This window comes from Camellia sinensis, chromosome 14 (assembly GCF_055761805.1).
Source record: "Camellia sinensis isolate YWXY chromosome 14, ASM5576180v1, whole genome shotgun sequence".
NCBI lineage: Eukaryota > Viridiplantae > Streptophyta > Magnoliopsida > Ericales > Theaceae > Camellia > Camellia sinensis.
The window spans coordinates 28,951,909-28,975,688 of NC_138974.1; the positions used below are offsets into that span (position 1 = coordinate 28,951,909).

Genomic DNA, 23,780 nt, shown 5'->3' on the forward strand with positions numbered 1-23,780 from the left:
TCTTAGTTTTGCACAAAAATGGAGGCGTTTCTCATTGAAAATCTCACAGCTTGGATCGCTTCTCTAGATGGTTCGGAAAAGTTGAACTTCCGGGGTTTCGGCTTAAATGCATTGTTCGCGCTGAGTCGCACTCCGCTGCACCTTCCTTTCCTCCATGCCGCGGCGAGGTTTTGGAACCCAGTGACGGATGTCTTTAGCTTTGGCGGGCAAGAGGTATGTCCAACTTTTGAAGATTTTCAAGTTTTGATGGAATCTGAATGACATGAAGAGATCTTGCCCCAGTTCCGCTTTGGCCACGCCCAAGCTTTAGGGCGGATGTGTGGACTCACCGCGCATGACGCTCGGTCTCTGATCTGTAATGGGGAACTGGATATCCTCGGTTTGATTCATCGCTTTTCTGACGCTGGTGACCGCAGCAACCATTATTGGCAAGGTTTCCGGCAACACGCCCTTTGCTTGTGCCTGTTGTCTCACTTTCTGCTTTCCCCGGGCTTTGGCAGATTTAGCATTCGTCTGATTGAAGTTGCTCAAGGCTTGAAAGAAGGAAAGAGCTGCATCGCCATGACCTTGGCCGAGACACTGATGGGCTTGGATGCTATCTATTGTCGGGAGACGACTAGATTTGCTGGGAGTCCACTGTTGCTGCAAGTAATGTTTCCCACCCAATCTTACATATGTATTTGCTCACATCACTCGGCCCTCAGGCTCGGTTTTTCTCACAAAAATCTTTTTCTCACTTTTCTCTCACCGTACATCTCTCTATTCTTTATTCTCTCATTTTTCATCCCTCCCCAGGTATGGTTGATGGACAAATTGCAGGTTGTGGACTCTTGCCCAGCCTACTCAGCTCGAGGCTATTTCTTTCGACAGTGCCTAGTCGATGCCTGATGAAAGGTAGTGGTTTGACTGGATGTGCAATTTGTCTGCAGGTCGCATTGCTTGGCGTTGTCCTTGGCTCAATCTCCCGGCAATGAGCTATAGCATGTCCCGGCTGATCGGGATCCAGTTGATTGGTCTGACCCACTGTGTGTTCTACTTTCCGTTCTGGTTCCTGCGCCAGTTCGGTCATGATCAGATTTGCCCGCCAGAGGGGATTGAGTACCCAACTGCTTTCCCGGTCCGAAGTGCACAGCTTGCCCGATATGCCACAGCATGGAGGACTAGAGAGCTCCTGGCCCCTGCTCCCACTTTCAGTTGCACTTTGTCTGACGAGTGTTGGGACTGGCTTAATGAGGAGGCACAGGTCGGGCCCAGAGGCTTCGACCAGCTCTGGGAAGGGGCGCAGGGATACTTGACTTGACTATGCCCCGGATTTATTGCTTTATTAGTACTTTCAAGTTTTCTTTATGAATGTAATAAAAAACAACTTCGATTGTATGCAAGAGTAGGAGAACTCTGTTTTGAAATCAATGAAATTGAAAGTTGTGGTACTGAAAATTTTTCGCTTTGGTCCAAAAATGGTCTTAGTTGTAAAGAGATTAATTTGAACAAAGTCAACTTTTATTAAAACTTTTCAAAACCATTTTCGATATGGATCAGAACTGGACACGCCTAAGATCTGTCACTGAGATGCACAACCCCGGATCCTAGCAGCTGGAAAGTTGCCCCTAGTTTGAATAGTACCACAACACCGTGTGGCAACGGAAAGTTGCCCCTAGTCTGAATAGCACTGCACCGGAGATTGCGATAAATGCTGACGGATAAAGATGACTGAGATGGTCAAAATGGACAAAGTTGATCAGGGAAAAGTTTATGGCTGAACTTCAGGATGAAGTTGCCTACGTATCCCAAAGATGGGAATCAAGCCTTACGTAGTTCAGGCTTAGGTTCACTCGAGTATTTTCACTCTCCTTTTACGCTCTAACTTTTGCCAAGGTCGCCCTTTGCAGGTTTTCAACCTTGCGAGCTCAGTTTTTTATATTTTCCAATTTTTTTTGTGCTCTAACTTTTGCCTAGGTCGCCCTTTCGGGTTTTCGGCCTAGCGAGCCTCTCAGGGGTAATATTTCTTCAACTTGTCTATGTTGATCGGTTGGGAAAATTCCAGGCCATCTAGGTCCATCAGAACCACAGCTCCACCTGACCAGATAGCTTTGATGATATAGGGACCAGTCCAATTAGGTCTGAACTTGACCCTTGGGTCGTGGATGGGAGCTCGGTTGTCCTTGAGCACCAAATCTTCTTCCTTTAGATTCCTGGACTTAACTTTCTTGTTGAAAGCTTGGGCAATTCTGCGCTAATAACCTTGAACATGGTACAGTGCTTTCAGTCTCCTCTCATCAAAAAGCATGAGTTCCTCAAACCTGCTCTGCTGCCAATCTGCTTCGGCTATTTGACACTCAGCCAATACTCGCAATGACAGAACCTCAATCTCGATAGGTAGAACGGCCTCCATCCCATAAACCAATGAATACGGAGTCGCTCCAGTAGAAGTTCTGATTGACGTCCGGTAGCCCCACAGAGCAAAGGGCAGCTTATCTGGCCAATCCCGGTAGGTTTCCACCATCTTTTGCAGTATGTGTTTGATATTCTTGTTGGCGGCCTCAACCGCTCTGTTGGTTTGCGGCCGGTATGTGGATGACTTATGAAAAGCCACGTTGTATTTTTCTAACAAGCTAATCACTTCCTTCTTGAAGTGGGAACCATTATCTAAAATGACCTCGCTCGGGACCCCATAGCGACAGATGATGTTATTTCTGATAAACTTCGCAACGTGCGACGCCTTTAACACCGCATAAGACTGGGCCTTAACCCACTTTGTGAAATAATCTATCGCGACCAGGATGAACTCATGGCCATTCGACCCCTTTGGAGTGATAGCCCCGATCACGTCAATTCCCCAAACTGAAAACGGCCATGGCGAAGTCATGTTGTACAGTTTCAACGGCGGGATATTCATGCGATTTGCATGGATCTGACATTTGTGGCATCGCCGAACAAAACTAACATAATCCTCCTCCATGGTGGACCAATAGTAACCCTGTCTGAGGATCTTCCGTGCTAACATTACTCCGTTCATGTGTGCACCGCATTCCCCTCCATGGATGGCTTCCATTAGATGTTTCGACTCTTCGGCATCAACGCACAGCTTATGCATTCCCAGATGACCTCTCTTATACAGCTTGCCCCCACAGATGATGAACTGAACGGCCATTATTCTGATTGCCCTTTTGTCTTTGGCGTTCACCCCTGGCGGGTATGTTTCCTTCTCCAAGAAATTCCAAATGTCGTAATACCAGGGGTTTTTGTCCTGAACCTCATCTATAGCAGCAATCGACTCGTAGGCAGGTGCAAATTTCTGGTCAATGATGACTGGACGCATCCGGACTCCGAACGGGATGTCTATCATGGAAGATTGAGTTACTAAAGAATCTGCGAACCTGTTGTTCTCTCTTAGTAGATGAGTAAAGCTTAGCCTCTCAAACCGAGGAATTAGCAAGTCCAAGGTTTGGTGATACATCATCATCTTCTCTTCTTTGACTTTCCAGTCTCCTTTTGCTTGAGACACAACAAGGTTCGAGTCCCCGATGACGTCCAACCGTCTTGCCCCTAGTTCCAGGGCTGCTTCTAGACCAGCAATGCATGCTTCATATTCTGCTTCGTTGTTCAAGACTTTGAACCGGAGTTTGAAGGCTAGAGGGATACGGGACTTGTCAGGTGCTATCAGCAACACTCCTATCCCATATCCGTATTGATTTGACGCTTCGTCAAAGTACATCGTCCAAGTTTCGTCGTCGATATACAAGATGGCCTCATCTGGGAATGAGTACTCGACTGCTTCGCCCCCTTCCACTAGATGGTCAGCTAAGAACTCTGCCACTGCTCTCCCCTTGACTGACTTGCGTGTTACATATTTCAAATTGAATTTGGAGAGCAAAAGCAACCAACAAGCTAGCCTACCCGTAAGTGCCGGTTTCTCGAAAAGGTATTTGATGGGATCCAGTCGTGAAACCAACATTACGGAGTGAGCTAACTAGTAGTGCCGCAGCTTCCTGGTAGCCCATACCAAAGCTAAGCAAGCCTTCTCCAGCGGAGTGTAGCGGGTCTCGTAATCCAATATCTTTTTGCTCAGATAGTAGATGGCCCTCTCCACCTTATCCTCTGAATCTTGTGCGAGCATGTAGCCCATTGTAGTCTTAGTTACTGAAAGGTACAATATCAACGGTTTCCCCGGCTCTGGTGGCGACAACACGGGCGGGTTTCGTAAATATTTCTTGATCTGTTCAAAAGCAGCTTGGCATCGGCCGTCCCATTGGAATTTCTTTCCTTTCTTCAGGAGACCAAAAAGTGGTTCACAAGTCAAGGTTAATTTCGAGATAAACCGTCTTATGAATTGCACTTTACCCAGAAAGCCTCGCACCACCTTTTCAGTCCTTGGTGGTGGCATTTCTAAGATGGCCTTGATTTTTGAAGGGTCAACCTCGATGCCCCTTTATGTAATCAGAAATCCCAGCATTTTTCCCGCTGTAACACTGAACGTACACTTCTGAGGATTTAGCCGCAACCGAAATTCTCTGATCCTTTGAAAGAACTTTTGCAAGGCGGTGTAGTGGCCCTCTCTTTCTTTAAACTTGACAATCATGTCATCCACGTACACCTCAACCTCTTTGTGGATCATATCATGCAATATTGTAGTCGCGGCCCGTTGATATGTAGCTCCAGCATTCTTCAACCCAAACGGCATTACTCTATAGCAGTATGTCCCCCACGGGGTGGTGAATGCAGTCTTTTCCCGATCTTCAGGTGCCATTACTATCTGATTGTACCCTGAGAAGCCATCCATGAATGAGAGCAAAGCATGCCCTGCTATGAAATCTACCAACTCGTCAATATGCGGCAAGGGAAAGTCGTCCTTCGGACTAGCTCTGTTTAAATCCCTGAAATCCATGCATACCCGGTTCCTGCCATCCTTCTTCGGCACTGGAACGATATTGGCCAACCAAGTCGGGTATTCGGACACCAGCAGGAAGCCTGCATCGATTTGCTTGGTGACCTCTTCTTTAATCTTGAGAGCCCAGTCCGGGCGGATCCTTCTAAGTTTCTGTTTGACAAGTCGGACCTCGGGGTCAAGGGGAATCCGGTGCTGTACAATCTCAGGATCGATCCCAGGCATGTCTTCGTAGGACCACGCGAAAACATCTTTGAAATCTTTTAATAAGGCGACTAAGCGCTCGCGTTCCTCCGAAGACAACGTGGACCCGATCTGGACCAGCCGCGGGTCCTCCTCAGTACTAATATTCACGGTAATGATTTCATCCGTTAAGGGTTTGAAAAATCTCTCCTGCTCCTGCTCATGCTCAATTAAACGTTGCAAAACCGGAGGAATTTCTTCCTCGTCGTTTTCATCAAAATTTTGAAAGTCTGAGTTTATGCAATAAATTAAGGGCACAGAAAAGTACTCAAAAACTACAGTTACTTGATTCTCATTAAGCGCATCCAAATCGTCCGAATTCTCGGTTACAACAGACTCAAACGAGAAAGAAAAAGACGACCTGGACATAACTGTGGCATCCGGGTTATCATCCCCAGGATTACCAGACTCAGACTCAGTCGAGTTGGAACCTGATTTCGACTCACAAGATTCGATGGAATCAGATTCCGGCTCACTACCTGACCCGGTGTTGCTGGACAAAAACCCCTCCTCGTACTGCCAAGTGAGAGAGGGTGCGATAGATGTATCCAAAATAGTTGTTGGTAGGCCCGCAGTCGTTTCATCCCCAATCACGGAAATCGAGAAATTATCCCCCAAGCACTTATGGTCGATCGGAGGATCTGAGAGTAGACTTGCCAGCGCTACCTCTATTTCAATTTCAGCGCCTTCGGAATCCACTGCCTTACACTGCCCAATCTCAGCTGATGGGTCTGTCTGCTCTTCAACAATATCATCCCCGGGTAGTTGCAGGTCGAAGAAGATCTCGAAACTTGGCACGCGCTTCTTCTCCGCGTTTAGCCACGGCTCTAAGAAGCCACAAAACAGAAAGTCCTCCCCCTCCCTGACGAAGCGTCCGTTCAGGGTACCCCGAATGGGCCTATGCATTAATTCGAAAGGCTTCCCAGCCTGCTTTGCTCTGGCTCTTCCGGCCATTTCCTTACCCTTCCTTACCCAGTCCTCGTTGGTGGACATATAACCCAAGCCAAAGGTATGAAGGTTGTGTGGCACTTCGGCCAGTGCTGCGACGCCCTTCCGGCCGCTCCTTCCTAATCCCATCCCGGGGATGTGTTGTAACTTGTTCATAAGGTAGACGGATTGAGTACTGACGTACACCCCCTCATTCACAGCCATAATATTCTGCACCACTCGAGTCTCAGCCAAAGTGAACCCTGATAAGAACACATCTTCAGTGCCATGCTCGATTTCCAAGACTGGTGTGGACACTTCCGGCGGCGGATGGATTGATGAATTCCCGAAGACAATAGCCACCCCCTTCCCGTGAGGGTACTTCAACATCTGATGTAAAGTGGAAGAGACTGCCTTTACTTGGTGCAACCACGGCCGCCCCAAGAGTAGATTGAAGGTTGCGGGAACGTCCAAGACATAGAATTCAATGTTGTGTTGTCCGGGACCAACCTGGGTCTGAATTTTGACAGTCCCCATCACTTTCCTGCTAGTATTATCATATGCTCTGATCACCTGAGTAGTCGGCACGAAGTTCGCGGGCTTCAACCCGATTGCATACGCTATTCTGGCTGGGCAGACATTGATGGCGGACCCGATATCAACAAGTACCACCGGTATCCACTTGTCCCTACATTCCACGGAAACGTAGAGGGATTTGTTGTGATTTGTGCCCTCAGGTGGTAGTTCTTTGTCTGAAAAGGTTAATGCCGGGGAACCTCCTCCCGGAAAAACAAGCCCAACCAGCTGTTCTAGTGTAGTATCTATAGAGAGTTTGGCCTTGTCCATGGCAGATAAGACAGCCTGTCTGTGTACTCGCGGCGCCATAAGCAGTCTCCAGATGGAGATGTCTGCTTGTATCTTCTTCATCTGTTTCAGTACAGCTTCCTCTTTGATCTGCTTCTCTTTCTATCTCTCGGCTTCTTTGTCCTTCCCAGATGCCTCAGGTTGGTCTAGGTGCGGGGGCTTGAAGTACCGCCCACTTCTTGTCATGTGATCAACCTCATCGAGGTACCATGTGTCGTCTGGTTGATTGCTTCCCCAGTCTTCGTCTGTGTGGGCAAGACATAAGTCATCGTCTTCCCACCACATTCCATTGGCATTCAAAAGGCACCTGTCTGGCTCGGGCATGTTTGTACTCACGGCACTTTCAGCCTGCATGCTCACAGCATCCTCTGTTCTTGTGCCCACAGCACTTCCGATCCCCTTATGGATTTTGGCTTTCCCGGTTCTCTCAGAACCCTGTTGTTCTACCTGCGTCAGTGCAGTTTGTTGTTCAACTTTCCCTGCATTCACAATGCTTCTGTCCTGAGCGAAATTCTTTGTACTGGCGCTCTCCGGTATGCATTCTGACTTTCGGCCCTTCCGGCCATCACTGGTACTCTTATCCCTGCTTGGCCTTGTTCTGGTTGGAATTCTACAATGTCTGGTTGATCATCTAACCATCCGGTAACTTCTGCCGACTCCTCATATTCAAACCAGTTGACTGCCGCATCCCGTGATTCTTGGTCTCTGAAGAACTGGAGGTTGGCAAGGCCCTCTTCTACAGCCGTCAGATTGTCCGTTCCTTGTTCAAATCTGTCCCCTTGAATCACACATAGTTCTGCTTTTTCTGGCAGCCTTACACTTAGCTCAGATTGGCCCACTGACAGGATGTACTCACTTAGGTCGTAGGTTTCCCCAGCAAAGTTTCCAGACTGCTCAAACCCTGTCTCAACCATTCCATCCTCCTCTGCAACCTCTGTTGCGCTGTCTTCCACAGTTGCCACCACTGGCTCAGGTTGGGTTGTAGAGATGTCCAATATGCACAAGAAGTCAGTGCAGTCGGGAAGGAGCACCTTCGGCTTAGGTAGATGGGTAGGAGTAATATAGATGCTAGGATCGTAAGACACGACCCCAATCTGGATAAGATTGACTCTTTTGGGAGGTGGAGCTTCGTTGTGTGTAGGGAGTGGATTGGTTGTGACGTTAGGTTTCTCTGGAGGTAGAATCACATTTTTGTCAACGAGGTCTTGAATCTCGTGACGCAGCCTGAAACATTGGTCAGTATCATGACCGTGCTGCTGGTGATATGCACAGTACTTGGCTGGGTTGTGAGAGTTTGTGGAAGTGGATTTGGTAATGGCCTCGGCTCCAGGGGTTTTAGATGCCCCTTTCTGATTAAGACCCCCAGAGCCTTAGACAAAGGCATGTACAGTGGGGTGAAGGTTCTTTGGCCTCTGGGCTGGTATTTAGTGGTTTGGGTATTACTTCTGGATGCACCGGAGAAGGGTGTGGCTGCCATGGGCCTTGGAAAGAGAGGGGGAATGGTGGCGACCATGCTGACCTCTGAAGCTCTTGCGGTTGCAGCGCCACTCGGGCCTGCGTTATTGTTGCGGTTAAATGTTCTCCGGGGTTGCTCCCTGTCCTGGTCAATCAGACCTTGCTTCATCGCATCCTCGATTTGTACCCCCATCTCATGTAGATCGGAAAAGGTGGGGAAGGGGAGTACAATCATCTTCTGCATCAATTTTGGTTGAAGGTTGCGCACAATCATCCTGATTTGGTCCTTATTAGTGGGCCTCAAAGTCATCATCGATGCCTTCGCCCTCCACCGAGTTACGAAATTTGAGAAAGTCTCTTTGGGCTCCTGCCTCGTTGTTTCGAGATCACGAGTTGTAATCTCGATCTGGGTATTGTACGAGTACTGTGCGACAAAGGCCTCGGCCATTTCATCCCAACTTCTTTTTACCTCATCTTCCAACTTCGCGTACCAGATAGCGGCCACACCCGACAGGGTTCAGCCGAACAGCGAAAGCTTTTGTGGTTGGGTTAGGCCTATTGGCCGTAGTATATCTAAGAATAACCGGAGGTGGACCATGGGATCCTCGGATCCGTCGAAACGATCAATTTGTGGCATCTTAAATCTATCTGGCAACGTTACGGCCACATCGGTATATCTGTCCTCGATATCCGGAATAGCCTTTACTCCTTGTGATTTCTTGAAAAGCTTCTCAAGCTTGCTCAGTTTCAGAGCTGTATGGTCTATTTCGAACCCGAAGGGAGAGTTCGGGTGGTTAGGTGTATGGGTCTTGGACAGTTGAGGCGGAAGCGGGGGCGAAGCTGGCCCCGTTGGAAGGTCTGTGTCCTCTTGGATGTTCTGGACATTGGGTAAGGTGTTCTGGGTGTTTGGCAAGGCATTCTGGACAGTAGGTGCCTGCTCGGGTAACGGGACCCCTAGTGGAGGAGGAACTTGATGTGAGGCAGATGCTGTATTTTGCCATTACAGTCTAGTGATTAGCTCGGCCTGCTGAGCCATGACTGTGGCTTGCTGTTTAGAGAACTCTGCTTGGCGGGCAGCGTCCTCCTGCATTTGTTTCATGCTCTCTTGGAGCTGGCTCATCATTTCTTCCATCCTGGCAGTATTCTGCTGATCTTGCTGACTGACTGGTATGTGTATCTCTATGGTAGAAACTGACACCTCAACCCGGCTATTCACTGCTAGGGTAGACCACTGCTCTGGTAGCCTTTGTTCAGACGCACTACGTCTTCTCGGCCTTCTCCTGACAGCAGGGGGTAGAGAATGGAACACTGGCTGTCCGTCAATCAGATCCTCAGATCGATTGAGCCGACGACCTCTTGTCCAAAGTGCTTGGGGAATATCTACTGGGTCGGAAGCAATTGTGCTAAAACACCTGTCTTAGCAGAAAGATAAATAAAGCAATAAGGAAATAAACAATTAGATAAACGAACAGCATAACAGCTAAAAATAAATACACAACACACGGCTGGGCATAACAACACACGGTCGATAAGCTGAATACACACTGTCCTCAAACACTAATCATTATCCCTGAATCGTTGTCCTCGAAAACTGAATCTCTGATACCCGCAGATAACTGATTCTCAAACACTGACTAATGCCCGTAAGCCTGGTGCCCAAACTCATAAACTGATACATGCATTTTCCCTGTAGAGACGCACTCTTACAGCACATAACAGAGTGAGAGCCAAAACACCCCTATGTTAGGGTAGGGTTTCCCTGTCCTATTTTGTCAGGAGCTAGGGTTTCACTACGCACGCAGCGATTTCAAACAACCTAAATCGGGTAAGCAACCTGTCCTAGCTTGGAATGGTCACTATGGATTCCGAATATGCACTAGGTCGAATGGCCAAAAGGGTGCCCCGGTAAAACCGGGGTTTGTGTTCCCATACTGGCAGAGCCCACAACCGGTCAGCCTTATGGTCATGTCTTGACAAGACAAGCCTCCGGCAAACCGTTCAGGAATAGCAGATGGAAAACACGGTGTCCTAGGCGCACCAATGCAAATGCAATGCAAAGAAACACATAAGTATAGTCAAAACCAGATATCATGAGTTCGAGTCAAGTTCTCTAACTCCCCAGCAAAGTCGCCAGAAACTGTAGACGTCCCTGAATGCCCCGGGAGGACGAGGTCCCCCGTTCCGTTCGATATTGGGCTCACTACAGTTCGGACTCTTAAATTGTCACGGTTCTAAATCTGAATCAAAGAGTCCAAATCCGGCAAATCGTTTTGAGAAAACAGATTTTGAAAAAAGTGCCAAACATGGACTGCTTTGCCAGATACAGAGTCTCCACCTAAATGTTTTATTTTGGGAAAATTTAGGAAACCCTGACTCGTTTGCCTAAGGCCACGTGTCCGTCATCACCAAAGTTGCCTCGGCTCGGGAACTTGGGTACGATTGGGGAAGGTCACTTCGTGAGCACCCCCGCTCGCCCGATCAAAGATCGGCCTCTACTAACCATGATATCTATTTTTGAAAACATTATGCGTTCTTATTCCGGCTATTAGCCTAGATTTACTATGTGATGCGCACAGCATACATGTATAGACTGAATCGTCTGAATTGGAACAAAACATTTCATGTTTATTTTTTAAAGTGGTTTGATGGTGCTACCCGCAAGTAGGCTAAGACATAGATTTGTCACCCTCGGGTGGGCTTAGAAAAACATGATTTTGCCACTATCTAGTGGGCTTAAAATACACATTTGATGAATTGTTCCAATTCAAATAACCCAACCTTCACCCATAGGCATTCAGGTAGTTATATCACATAAGCATATAGCCTCATGATAAGCATGCTATTCATGGCAGTCACTCACACGCATGCAAGGATGCTAAAGCATAAAACTTACCGAGTACTCCAAGCCAAAACAGAAGCTAATTAGAAATCCATGCATGATCCTAATTATACGAAAATGCCTAATGCAACACATGCAAAAATGCAACTATAGCAGGCTCGGCTATTCTAAACATGGCATATGAAATGCTACAGCTAACATGTATTCAACTTGGAATTGAAAATACAATGCAGTTAGTATGATGCGCCGAGCCCGGTGCATGCAAAATAGATGAATGAATGCAAACATGCTATCATACTGTATGCTAATTGAAACATGCCCTAATCTAACCATCATAAGTGGGTAAATAAAAGGGAGAAAGACGTGGGGTTGGAAGACATACATCACACACACGCATACTTACTACAATTGTGCCCTCGCTCGGAGGGTCCGAATAAATAATACAGTCCCGAATAAATAATTACAGTCCAAATAATTACAAAACCCTAATTAATTAACAAATTAAATTAGGAAAGCAATAAATTGGCATGCAAGCCAGGGACTGCCTCAACTCTGCTCCGGATGATGGATGATGCATGCTTGAGTTGCCTTGTGCGGAAATCCACTGCGATGCCCCAATTAGCCTCTGTTTGCAATTATTCTCGAGATGCGTGCCAAGCTTCGGAAGGCTGCTGATTCTTGATTTGCTGTAACAGAGAGCAAGAAAGGGGCATGGCAAAGTATTTTCACAAATATATGCATGACTACCCTTCAGGGAGTGTAGTCCTCGATCCTCGTGCCACCAATCACGCATCTCGCTGCATGATGGCCGAGGAGTCGAATTGCACGACTCAATATGAAATGAATGCACAGATGGACACAACAAAGCCTAGACTCCATCATGGATAATCCAGAGTGTCGGCGACCGAGGAATTGAGACACGTTCCGTCACTAAGAATACAAAACGCCCCTCGTTTCCCATGCTCGGGCTAACTCCTATCCCCAACACGATGCAATATGCATGACATGCATGAAATGCAACTAAGATACAACCTATCATGCACAATGCTAGGAAATGGCATACACGATGCACGAGATAACATGGCATACACAATGCGCTAACATACAACCTAGCATACACAATGCTATGAAATGAAATGGCATACACAATGCAATATGGGCTTACACCAACTTGAGTGGACCTCAGCCGTACTCACATAAGAGGCCATACGATGAAAATGAGACAACTCGAAATGCGTGCCCACGTGCACGCAAACTGAGGATCGACCTTAAGGCACCAAATGCCACTCTAACAAGACATGGCAAGGCATAGAATATGGCATACTAGCATGCAAATTTCAGTAGCAAAATATGATGCAAAACGGCCCCAGAACATGGAAACATGGCACCCGATACATGGAATGAGACCCGAAACATGAAATTAGGTACATGGAATGACCTATGGCTATGCAAAGCATGCATTATTCGAACATGAAGTGTGAAGATAGAATCAAGACAGTCCCAAAAAAAGCATATTTACAGTTTTAAGCAAGGCCAAAAAGTGAACACAAATAGGGCTAAGTTAACATGCAAAAATGGCCCCAAAAGAGAGATAATGAAGAAAGTACCAGCTGCTGGCCCTAAATGGCCAAGAGCCCTTCAACAAAGTTAAAGAGGGGCTAAAACATGGTATTTTACAATTAGTGACCAAACCCAAAACAGTGCACATGCAAGCTTAAAATACTATGCAAAATAAGGCCTAAAGAGAGGTTTAAACACAAAGAGCAAAAAGGGAGCTTCAAACAGAAAAAGTCCCTTGATCAAACATGAAGAGGGGGTCAAAATAAGGCTATTTAAAGTTTGGACCAGAGCCCAAAAACACAAGCACAAAGGGCTAACAAAACATGCAAAAGTAAGGCCAAAAGAGGGATGAAGAGGCAAGTGACAAGAGAAAGCCTCAAACAGTGAAGAGCCCTTCAACAATGTTGAATAAGGGCTCAAAATAATCCACTTTTCAGTTTATGACCAAGCTTAAAGCAGTTTAAAAATGGGCCTAAAATACTATGCAAGAAAGAGGCATACAAGAGAGGTAAAGAAGCAAGTGGTAGCTAGAGACCTTAAACATGGAAAGACCCTTAATCAATCATGAAAAAGACATCAAAACATGACTATTTTTAGTTAGGGTCGGAGCCCAAAAATGTAAGCAAGTATGGTTTAGATATAGAACAAAATAAAGCACAAAAGAGGGAGAATGAAGACTCACCCTTGTAGACCAAGCTTCAGCAGCTCTTGGCTTGAGAAAAGGTGCTCCTAAGCTCTGGAAAACCAGCTTCAAGTGTTGGAAAGGATGGTGGTGGTGTGGTGCTATGTGGTGGTGTAGAAAGGGGTGTGGGATTTGAGGGGTTTTGAGGGTTGGAGTGTAGAGAGAGAGAGATACAATGTAGGAGGCTTAGACAAGATTTTCTAACCCCTCAAATGGGAGCTGGAGGGCCTGGATATATAGGCAAAAGAGGGGGAAAAAAAAGGGGGGAATGGAATTCAAATTTCCTCCCAAAAGTTGGCCCCCCCCGGATACAAAATCTGGAGGGAAACAGAGGGCATTTTTGTAAAGTACCTGGAGAGAGGATCATGGCCGGCTGGTTTCCTAGGGTTTAGGTGGCCGGTCAGCCAAGGGTCAAAAGGGTCAATGAAGGTTAATGGCCGGCCATGCCAAAAAAAGGGCCTCTCATGTGTGCACAACACAACCATATGGTCAAAAACTAGAGAGAATGAACCAGGAGAGAGAAAAGGCCACTTTTAGGAGGGGTTCAAAAGGGTCACACACAATTACTGGCCGGCCATATGATATTGGTGGCCTCCCAGGTGTGTACAACACAAATATGTGGTTTGGGGCAAGAAAAAGTGGCCTTAGGGTGGTCAACATTGGCTTTCAAGTGGGAAAAACGGGCGACGGAGGGCGATAGAGGAATAAAACATGGTTGTTAGAACAATTGCTGGCCTCCCACCCTTCTACGACCTTCTTAACAATGAAACAGAGGTCCCTGCCAAAAATGAACTCAAACCGATGCAAAATGGAGGTTCGGGGGCCGAAACGCGCAGCCCGAGGCCTCGAGAACTGATTGGTAGGCACCGGAAGTGGTGTTCAACCACGAAGTTGGTTTTTTGGACCGCAGTGTCCTTCAAAAGGGAGTAAATAAGATGTATATCAAAAACCGGAGCAAACGGTGGTGGTTAAGCGGTCCCGAACCGAGGCACACGGCCAACGACTCCGAAAAATTGAAAACCGGACTCCAAACGGGCAAAATGGCCTACGACCGCGAAACGTAGCCTACGGCCACTGAGAGATGATCTACGAGACCTCTCTCTCCCTTCTGGAAGAGAAACAGAGAAAACTGAGCCTGGTTCGTGAATCGAGGCAAAGCACGCAAGAGCCCCGAAGTCCGGAGGCAAGGCTCGCAGCCGAAACTTTGAAACCTCAGAACGAGCACAATATGCAACATCACCCAGCGCTCAATCGGTGACGTCTGAGTCTTAAGGTCGGTCAAAAATGGGGTGTCTACACTACGCTTGAATTGAATCGACCCTTATATGCCTCTTCCACTATGGTCTTCATCTCAGAATCGTCTTACCCAACATTGAATCCACAACATCGATGTCGAATCCACGACGATGAGCCACTCTAGAATCCACCAAAGCTTCAGGCCCAAATTCCACGGAATCCACCGAGGAACAACTCTCTCTTTTGTATAGAATAAACAAACAATCCTTTGATGTATACTTCTTAAACCATGAGTTAAATACTCAATTAAACATCAAACAAAACTAGCAAAATAGCCCCAGAGGAAAACCCTAGAACCTTCAAAGAAGATCTAGAAACCGCACCCTAAAATCTGACTGAAACACATATTTATAGAAAACTGAATCGCGTTCATCGCTCGAGTGCAGGAATGACCGCTGGAGCAAAACTCACTCAAGCACAGGAAATTTCACTCGAGCATAAAATCCTAACTCCCAGTACTTTTGCAGCCAAGTCAAATTTCTTGAACCAAACATTCTTCGCTCGAGCGCACAAACGGCCATTCGAGCGAACAAGTAAATTCAACTGCATTTTTGCTTTTTACTTCGGGGGCGCTGCCCCTCGACCCTGCTCGAGCGCAGGAATGACCGCTTGAACAGAAAAAATAACTCCCAGTACTTTTGCTGGTGAGTGAAATTTCTGAAAGGTCACAATCTTCGCTCGAGCACAAGAATGGACACTCGAGTGGATCTACGCTCGAGCGCAGGAATGGATGCTCGAGCGGAAAAAAAAAAACTCCCAGTACTTTTGCAAGCGAGTGAAATTTCTGAAAGGTCTCGATCTCCACTCGAGCGCAAGAATGGCCACTCGAGCGGAAAAAAACAACTCCTAGTGCTTTTGCAGGCGAGTGAAATTTCTGAAAGGTCGCAATCTCCGTTCGAGCACAAGAATGGCCGTTCGAGCGGACAAACAACTTCGACTGTAATTTTTCTTTTTTACTTCGGGGGCACTGCCCCTCAACCCCGCTCGAGTGGAAAAAAACAACTCCCAGTACTTTTGCAGGCGAGTGAAATTTCTAAAAGGTCGCAATCTCCGCTCGAGCGCAAGAATGGACGCTCGAGCGGATCTATGCTCGAGCGCAGGAATGGTTGCTCGAGCGGAAAAAAAAGTGGCAAACATGAAAGAATAAACATCACAAACTTCTCTGCAAGGCACAATTCGGGTTTGATTCGCATAAAAAACTCATAGCCTCACTAAAATAAAAGATCGAATACAATTACAACTAAAAAGAGTTTTGTCAAACAGGATTGCCAAGAATAAAAACCTAACATAACCAAAATTTATTTACAAGAACGAAGAAAGAATAACTTAACTGCTTTCTTCAGGTCATCCACACTGACTTTTTCACGTCCTTTTAAAGCAACTAAGCCTTTGGCAACACGGGCATTATATAACTCAGCTCTGTGTCCCTGTCATGAACAGATGTATGCAAAAATTTAACATCAGGAGTATCTTTTCAATAATATTATCAGATAGTATTATACTGCATCCATTAGTACAATCTCAGATAAATTGAATGGTATGCAATAAGGCATATGGTCTAACAATAAATGTCAAAGTTATAATGGTGGGTGGTCTTCAATCTCTATTATATGTAACAATAACATATACCTAAATATTGTCTGTTTCTTTAATTAGCAGATGTCTTTATTTTGCAATATTATAAACACAAGATATTTGTGAATCAAATAAATAGATAGAAGCCATATAAACTTTTTGTTAGGTTTTTATTCTTCGCAATCCTGCTTGACAAAGCTCCTTTCAGTTGTAATTGTATTCGATCTTTCATTTCAGTGAGGCTATGAGTTTTAGATGCGAATCCAACCCGAATTGTGCCTTGCAGAGAAGTTTGTGATGTCTATTCTTTCATGTTTGCCACTTTACTGATTATGTCGGGGATCGAGTTACCCGGTTAGCTCACGGGGGTCTAAGGAGCAGTGCCCCTTAGCGGGTCCAGGGCAGCGCCCTGGCATGGTCGAGGGGCAACGCCCCCGAACCAAAAAGAAATATTGCAGTTGAAGTGGTTTGTCCACTCGAGCGGAGATCGTGACCTTTCAGAAATTTCACTTTCCTGCAAAAGTACGGGGAGTTGTTTTTTTCCACTCAAATGCCATTCCTGCGCTTGAGCGTAGATCCGCTCGAGCAGAGATCGCGACCTTTTAGAAATTTCACTCGCCTGCAAAAGTACGGGGGAGTTATTTTTTTCGCTCAAGCGGCCATTCCTGCGCTCAAGCGTAGATCCGCTCAGTAGCCATTCTTGCACTCGAACGAAGATCGCAACCTTTCAGAAATTTCACTCACCTGCAAGAGTACTGGGAGTTGTTTTTTTCCACTCGAGAAGGGTTGAGGGGCAACACCCGAGCAGGGTTGTGGGGCAACGCCCCCGAAGCAAAAAGTAAAATTGCAGTCAAAGTTGTTTGTCTGCTCGAGCGGCCATTCTTGTGCTCGAGCAGAGATCACGACCTTTCAGAAATTTCACTCGTCTGCAAAAGTACTAGGATTTGTTTTTTTCCACTCAAACGGCCATTCCTGCACTCGAACGTAGATCCGCTCGAGCGGCCATTCTTGCACTCGAGCAGAGATCGCGACCTTTCAGAAATTTCACTCGCCTGGAAAAGTACTGGGAGTTGTTTTTTTTCGCTCGATCGGCTAATCCTACGCTCGAGCAGCCATTCTTGCGCTTGAGCGGAGATCGTGACCTTTAAGAAATTTCACTCGCCTACAAAAGTACTGTGAGTTTTTTTTTTTCGCTTGAGTAGCCATTCCTACGCTCGAGCAGGGTCAAGGGGTAGCGTCCCTGAAGCAAAAAGCAAAATTACAATCGAAGTTGTTTGTCAGCTCAAGCGGCCATTCTTGAGCTAGAGCAGAGATCGCAACCTTTCAGAAATTTCACTTGCCTGCAAAAGTACTAGGAGTTGTTTTTTTTTTTGCTCGAGCGGCCATTCCTGCACTCGAGCGTAGATCCGCTCAAGCGACCATTCTTGCACTCAAGTGAAGATCACGGCCTTTCAAAAATTTCACTCGCCTGCAAAAGTACTGTGAGTTATTTTTTTCCGCTCGAGCGGAGATCACCACCTTTCAGAAAATTCACTCGCCTGGAAAAGTACTGGAAGTTGTTTTTTTCTGCTCGAGCAGCCATTCCTGCGCTCGAGCGGGGTCGAGAGGTAGCGTCCCAGAAGCAAAAAGTAAAATTGCAATAGAAGTTGTTTGTTCGCTCGAGCGGAGATCGCGACCTTTCAGAAATTTCACTTGCCTGCAAAAGTACTTGGAGTTGTTTTTTTCTGCTCGAGCAGCCATTCCTGCGATTGAGCGGGGTCGAGGGGCAGCGTCCCCAAAGCAAAAGGCAAAATTACAGTCGAAGTTGTTTGTCCACTCGAGCGGAGATCGCGACCTTTCAGAAATTTCACTTGCCTGCAAAAGTATTGGGAGTTGTTTTTTTCCGCTCGAGCGGCCATTCTTGCGCTCAAGTGTCCATTCTTGCGCACTCGAGCAGAGATCGCAACCTTTCAGAAATTTCACTTGCCTGCAAAAGTACTAGGAGTTGTTTTTTCCGCTCAAGTGGCAATTCCTGCGCTCGAGCATAGATCCGCTCGAGCGCCCATTCTTGCGCTCGAGCGGAGATCGTAGATCTGTTTTCTATAAATATGTGTTTCAATCCGATTTTAGGGTATAGCTTCCAGATCTTCTTCTTGAGTATTAGTGTTTTCATCTGGAGTTTCTTTGCTTGTTTCGTTTGATATCTGTGAGAGTTTAATCATGAATTGAGTGGATTATATCAAAGGGTTTGTTTATTTTATTTTATTTGAAAAGAGAGAGTTGTTCTTCGGTAGATTCCGTGGAATTTGGGCCTGAAGCTTTGGTGGATTTCGGAGTGGCTCATCGTCGTGGATTCAACATCAGTGTTGTAAATTCAACGTTGGGCAAGACAATTCTGAGGTGAAGACGGTGGTAGAAGAGGCACATTGGGGTTTGTTCGACGCGGGCGTATATTCGCTAGGTAATTAAGAGTACACTTGTGTAATTTCTTTATGTCTTCTTAGTGGATTGTTCTGTGGCTTTTGCCCATGGTTTTTTTTATCACAATTGGAGATGCTCCAATTCTGATTTTTTCACGTTAAAATCATTGTGTCGATTTATCTTGATTGTTTTATTAGGATTGTTATTTACTGGTTAAAATTGATATATAATCACAAATCAATATCTAGGAGATTTCTAGATTTTTTAGGTTAGATAGGTGTAATTCCTTCAATCCTTTAGATTTGTCCAAAACTTGTTTCGGCCAATAAATCTCCCATGTCATCTTATCATTATGATGATAAACAAATTGAAGTAGATGTGATTTCTTTCAACAGCAATGCATTTTAGTGGACATGATGCAAAGTTTGAAGTTGAACCTCTGGTTAAATTTGGTCATCTGTAAGACTGTAAATGGAATTTGTCCACAGAAATTTTGAAGCTGAAATCCCAAGTTTATTAACCTTTTTATGGGAGTGTGCTATGAGTTCCCAAAATGGAATAATCTCCAAGCATATCCATAAAATGAACAAGAGCTCTTGTTAATACTGGTGAACTTCTACAGCTCTTTCAATGAGTTATCTACCGTTCATTGATTCAAAGATGTACTTGTATTTTTGTTGTAATGAGTTTGAGACTTATAAATCATAAATGGCTTCTTTTGAGCAGTCAAACATAATATTCCTCTTCTGAAAATTTTATTTGATACAGGTTGAACTTGTTATCCTTCCTCGTTCAATCGTCAATGAAAATCCCCCTGAACAGCAAAACCCGCAGCCTCCACCTCCACCGCCCCCTCAACAAAATCAAGATTCTGCTGAGGAGCAGAATGAAGAGGAAGATCAAGAGGTTTATTGATTGCTCAAAACTTATCAACTTCCTCTTGTCATACTCCTTGATTGATTTCTTAGCTGTCATCTTCTATTAAAAAAAAAATTCTCTGGTGAATCTTGTGAGCTTATTATGGAAGGTTCACTTTGTAAGCAGGATGAAAATGATGAAGAGAATGAGCAACAACAGGATCAACTACCTGAGGAGTTTATCTTTAATGCAGAAGGGGGTCTGGTGGATGAGAAACTTCTCTTCTTTGCACAACAAGCCCAGAGAAGCCGAGGAAAGGCTGGGAGGGCAAAGAATGTTATATTTTCAGAGGATAGAGGCTGATATATTAAACCAATGCTTCCGAAGGTAAGTTCCCCATCTTCGCTTCTCTCAACGTTAGAGAAGAAAATGGAAATTTAGAGGGGAAAAAAAGAAGAGAAAATCTTTGATATGAATCGTCTGCCTTTCTGAACTTGTGTTTTGCTGATACTTTCAGAAACCGAAAGAAATAGCATAGAAATTAAAAGGAATGCATGGTTTCATTCTCAGTTGGCCATTCTTGAATCTGTTAAGTTAATTGATGGATTTTTTTGAGAATTTCAAGAATCTAGAACTGTGTTTTCTTTGTAAAAGTTTATTTCCGCACTTTCTCTGTCCTGACCAAGTTGCACAATCTTAATCGGGGTCCTGTAAAGAGATTAGCTGTTGATGCAACTCTTAGGGCAGCTACACCCTATCAGAAGTTGCGAAGGGAGAAGGATACTCAAAAGAATAGGAAAGTGTATGTAGAGAAAATGGACAAGAGGGCTAAAAGAATGGCACGAAAAGCAGGAGCACTGGTACCATAGTACTCAAATTTCTTTTTCAAATTTTCCTGTTCATTATGTTATCAAATTTGTGGAGTGTTTTCACAGTTCTATTTTGTATTTTTTTTTCTCTGTAGTAGATCTTAGATGGATTTTTTTTAAATCTTTTTAACAATTTTTTTTTTTTAAAATAAAAAAAAGCTATGGGATTTGCTACTAATTACCACACTAGGAAAGACTTTTTGATTTTTCTGTTTAGCGTGTAGTCACTTGCTTATCCGAAAACCGTCCGAGAGGTGAGGGTGGGGGTGGGGGTGGGGGTGGGTTTGTGAAATGTAATGGGAATATGTCAATGATTATCTGACAATTTCATAAATTACAAGTGAAATCCATTTAACTTCTTGGAAATTTCCTAAATTCAAAATGGAGTGCAATCGCTTTAAATTTTTTCCAAAACCCTGAAACTGCTTTTGTTGATGGTTGATTTCCCCCTAGAATATCCAGTTTAACTTGGGTTGATCATGGATACCTCTGATCCAACTTCAGAGGGGTTCACCCTAGAATGTCCAGTTTAACAGTTTAACTTGGGGATATTGGTGGGCTCACAGGACTTGTGTCCGAGTTGTGAGAAAACAACTAGTGAAACTTTAGGATTAATTTTATTTCTGGGATTTTTTCCATGGCAGATAATATTTGTGGTCGACGCTAGTGGAAGCATGGCATTGAACCGTATGCAGAATGCAAAAGGCACTGCTCTTAAATTACTGGCAGACAGTTATACAAGCAGGGATCAGGTGCGTTTAAAGACATTAATAACATTGACTGTTCAAGCTGAAAATATCGTTTTACTATTTCTCTGGTTACTTCTATATTTAATTCAATGGTAAATTTAAATTTCGGTATAGTACTCCAATCCTTTTCATTTTTCCTCCCAGTTGCATTCTGTTTTCAGCATTCCAGTTAAATGATAAGCTTATGGAGGAATTATGCATGAATGTCTCACATAAGAGGTTATTTCTTATGACAAACAATGGTCTTGAGGTGCAATTGCCATGCCTGTTTATTCTGAAGATGGGTTTAAATGAAATCCCATTTGTACTGCTCATTTGTCGAAATTGTCAAAATTTGTACAAGTCATTCTTGATCATATGCTGATAACCTGGAGCATGCCTCTTTCTATTGAAAAGATCATATGGTGGAAGTTTCATTGTTGGAAACGGAAGACATGATTTGCAGGCCTTTTGTCCAAGCCCACATCTTACTCATTTGTCACTTTCGTTTCTGTTAAGCTTATTTTATTATAATAGTTACTGAGTATTGTTTTTAAATATACTGTTTAAGGTCACATTTATTAATTTTTGTTAAGTCTTTTATTCCTTTATGACTACCTATCTGATTTAGTTTACTATTAACCTAAAATAGGTTTCGATCATTCCTTTTAGTGGAGATTCAGCAGTTCTGTTGCCACCTTCCAGGTCAATTGCAATGGCAAGAAAACGTCTTGAGAGACTTCCTTGTGGAGCAGGTTCCCCCCTAGCTCACGGTCGTACCACGATATGCAAGTTCATCTAAATCTTATAATTGCTAGGGTCTTGGCTAAAAATGTCAGAAGCATATAAATTACCTGAAATACGTGAGAGTTTTTTAATTTGTATTGACTGATCTGTTGTGTAATATTTGATTCGTGTATTTCATGAAGATATGTATATCTTTGCCTGAGCTATTTGAAAATAATAATTGTTTTCTAGTTTTTAGTATGCATGCATTGCTTCCTTTCCTCTCCTTTACTTTGTTGGATTTCTATTTGAACCACTTCCATCTGCATCATGATTCTCAGCTCTTAAACAAACAAACCTGAAATTTGTAACTATGATTGTTGACATTGTCTCTAACATTTGTATTAACCTGAACTCCTTATGCTGTGTTTGGTTGAGGGATTTAGAAAGGGAAATGAAAAAAGTAGGTGAAATGTGAATAAAACATGCTTATATTTCACCTAGTTTCACACGTCTTTTCCCTTTCCCTTTCCCTTTCCAAATCTCTCCCCAAATCTCCTAACCAAACATAGCGCTAGGCTGTCAGGGTTGGGCTAAATGCGGAGAAACCTTTCCAAATCTCTCCCCAAATATCCTAACCAAACACAGCGTTAGGCTGTCAGGGTTGGGCTAAATGCGGAGAAAAGTGGTGATGTTCGACACATAATGATTGTTGCAATAACTGATGGTCGAGCCAAAACATCATTGAAAAGATCCACTGATCCTGAAGCTACTGCTGCTTCTGATGCTCCTAGACCTTCTACTCAAGAATTGAAGGTAAATTTATGCATCAAGAAATAAAAATAAAAAATAAAAAGGCAGCACAATCACAGTATTGCAGGACTTGATAATGTGCAGGCTTCTTCAGGTACAAATGCTGAATGCTAAATATTATCACAATTAGATGGTATTACATGCCTTTTCAAATAAATTTCACCATCAAAGAAATAGGGTAAAAATTTGAAGTGTGAATGTCACGATAATTAATGGATCTTTTCTCTCCCAAACACACATTAAGGTGTATTAATTGAGCGTTATTTTTTTTATTTCAGTTGTATTGTCTTTTGAAGGATGAGATGCTTGAAGTTGCTGGGAAAATATACAAAGCAGGGATGTCTCTTCTTGTCATTGACACGGAAAATAAGTTCGTCTCCACAGGCTTTGCCAAAGAGATTGCAAGAGTTGCTCAAGGTTTGATTGCTTGGAATGCCCTTTGATGTTCTATTACGAGTTTCTCATGTCTAACTATTTTTCTGCAAAACTTCGTTTTTTAGGAAAATATTACTATTTGTCAAAATGCTTCAGATGCTGTTATATCTGCCACGACAAAGGATGCTTTGTCAGCTTTGAAGAACTCTTGATTTTGAATTTTAATAGTTAGCTCCAAAATTTGCGAGAAACTAAGAGGCTAAAATTATGTGTATTGTTCATTTTTTTTTTTTTTTGGGTAAATGTATAATTCATTACAAATGTGTATCTTCAACTTTGTAATAAATAATGTGTATATTTTTTCGGGAAATGAAAATTAAATATAACTAAAATACAAAAAATATAATGAATCTATTTTAAGTGTTACGTGATCATGTTTTGCTTCTGTACATATAGAATGGATCAAATTTTAGAGTGTAAACTCAAAAATTATATCTAAAAAAAAATACTAACAACATTATAGTTGAAATGAGGGAGAAAAAAATGATAGGGATAAATTACAAATATACTTTCTGACATTTATTTAAAATATGAATTGTCCCTTGTGATTTTAAAAATTATATTTGGCCTTTTCAAGTTCATAATTGCATAACAAATAACCCATTTTATTAATAAATTATCAAGT

At 43.9% G+C, this 23,780-nt stretch overlaps 1 pseudogene; it reads left to right on the plus strand.

The window, feature by feature from the left end:
• Positions 1 to 23,387, plus strand: part of LOC114314028 (magnesium-chelatase subunit ChlD, chloroplastic-like) — a 35,070-nt pseudogene extending 11,683 nt beyond the window's left edge.
• The last annotated feature ends 393 nt before the right edge of the window (positions 23,388 to 23,780 follow it).